We start from the raw sequence: 2,433 nt of genomic DNA on the forward strand, positions 1-2,433 counted from the left end.
GCTCAGGAATGGCAGCAGGCAGGTGTGAGTGCATCTGCACACACTGAGGTGGAGACTCTTGGAGCAAGGCCTGGTCTCAAGGAGGGCGGCAAAGAAGCCACTTCTCTCCAGGAAAAACATCAGGGACAGACTGATATTCTGCAAAAGGTACAGGGAGTGGACTGCTGAGGACTGGGGTAAAGTCATTTTCTCTGATTAATCCCCTTTCCGATTGTTTGGGACATCCGGAAAATACTTGTTCGGAGAAGACGAGGTGAGCGCTACCACCAGTTTTGTCTCATGCCAACTATAAAGCATCCTGAAACCATTCATGGAGGGGGTTGCTTCTCAGCCAAGGGAGTCGGCTCTCTCACAGTCGTACCTAAAAACACAGCTATGAATAAAGAATGGTACCAGAATGTCCTCTGAGAGCAACTTCTCCCAACCGTCCAAGAGCAGTTTGGTGATGAACAATGCCTTTTCCAGCATGATGGAGCCCCTTGCCATAAAGCAAAGGTGATATCGAACTGGCTCAGGGAACAAAACATAGAGATTTTGGGTCCATGGCCTGGAAACTCCCCTGATCTTAATCCCATTGAAAACTTGTGGTCAATCATCAAGAGACGGGTGGGCAAACCAAAACCTAGGAATTCTGACAAAATACAAGCATTGATTGTGCAAGAATGGACTGCTATCAGTCAGGGTTTGGTCCAGAAGTTGATTGAGAGCATGCCAGGGAGAATTGCAGCAGCCTGAAGAAGAGGGGTCAACACTGCAAATATTGACTTGCTGCATTAACTCATTCTGTCATTAAAAGCTTTTGTTACTCATAATATGATTGCAATTGCATTTCTGTATGTGATGACAACATCTGGGATACACATATGAAAACCAGAGGGCAGCAGATCATGTGAAAATATAATATTTGTGTCATTCTCAATACTTTTGGCCATAACTGTACATGACCTTCTGTGTGTAGAGAGCACTGTGCCCCCAAGACGACTACAGAGCTTTCCAAACATCCATCCCTGGGTGACTCCTGAGCTGAAAGTCCTCGTGAACCAGAAAAAAAGGCCTTTCAACTCAGGGGACAGAGAAGAGCAGCATAGAGTCTAGCAAGAGCTCCAATGGAGGATCAGGGCAGCAGAGAAGGACTACAAGAGGAAAACAGAGGAACAACTGGCACAAAACAACGTCAGAGATGAGTGGAGGGGTCTGAAGAACACCTCCAGCTTTGGGCAGAGGAACACCACCAGCAGGGCTGCAGGGACATCAAGTTTGCTGACGAGCTAAACTTTTAACACGGTTTGACCCCCGTTACACCAGCCACCTCCCTCTCCTCAACTCTTTGCATGTCTCCACCCCCAGGACACAAAGAGGTGCCCTCCCCCTCACCCTGAGTGTATCGAACCCCCGACGATGGTAATTTCTCAGCAGGGGGATTAGCTCAGATGGTAGAGCGCTCGCTTAGCATGCGAGAGGTAGCGGGATCGATGCCCGCATCCTCCAGTTCTCCTTTTCTACGATTACTTTGACTCTTTTCTTTGGATTTGGGGGCATCTTTAAAGATAAGCTGTAATAAACCATTACTCTAGAATACATAACATACAGTAGTGTATTACATGTATAAAATACTTAAAGTTGAAATGATCAAATTATGGAAACCTACTGATCAGGACATTTTGGTTTCTGAAAGCTGCCGCAGCTTTTACATTTTTCTACACTATTACAGCTAAAACGTTTTAATGTTGTGATTTGTTATATTTCATATAGTTTCCTCCAGATGTCTTTTGTCCTGAAATGTAAGCAAACAAAAATTGTCAGGAAGAGGACATCAGGGCCTCTGAAGTTAAAGACGGTGAAGAAGATGTAGCACGTAGAGCCAACACCAGGGGGATGCTAAGGATCTAGACCAGTGGTCTCCAACCCTGGTCCTCAAGATCTACTGTCCTACAGACTGTCCTGCATCCCTGCTTCAACAGAGCTTAATTAAATGAATGGCTTGAAAAGGTAATCAATCATTTGATTCAGCTGTGTTGAAGCAGGGATGCATCTAAAATCTGTAGGGCAGTAGATCTTGAGGACCAGGGTTGGAGACCACTGATCTAGACCCACAGCTAGTTCCTGATTGTCCCTCTTGCATTGTGGTGTGGAATAACAGCGCAGAACATGCTTCAATATTGGGCATAAATCAAACATGTCTGCAACAAGCTCACTGCGACACACTGCTGCGGGAGGACAACCAGCGAATGAAAGGCGAGATGCACCCACAGGGATGCGCTGTACCCCATGTCATCAGGACATCAAAATGTGCAACAAACACTGAAGTTTGCAGACGAGCTTAACAGGTGTTTAACACGGTTTGACCCCCCCAACACCAGCCCCCTCCCTCTCCTCAACTCTCAGCATGTCTCCAACCCCCAGGACACCAGAGAACGCCCCTCCCCCCCACCC

At 46.7% G+C, this 2,433-nt stretch overlaps 1 non-coding gene across 1 annotated transcript; it reads left to right on the forward strand.

The window, feature by feature from the left end:
- The first annotated feature begins 1,415 nt into the window (after positions 1 to 1,415).
- Positions 1,416 to 1,488, forward strand: trnaa-agc. The gene has a single exon. It is a non-coding gene; the product is annotated as a tRNA-Ala (tRNA).
- The last annotated feature ends 945 nt before the right edge of the window (positions 1,489 to 2,433 follow it).

The sequence above is a fragment of the Cyprinodon variegatus genome, unplaced genomic scaffold, assembly GCF_000732505.1.
Source record: "Cyprinodon variegatus isolate N-32 unplaced genomic scaffold, C_variegatus-1.0 Scaffold1042, whole genome shotgun sequence".
NCBI classification, from domain to species: Eukaryota; Metazoa; Chordata; class Actinopteri; order Cyprinodontiformes; family Cyprinodontidae; genus Cyprinodon; species Cyprinodon variegatus.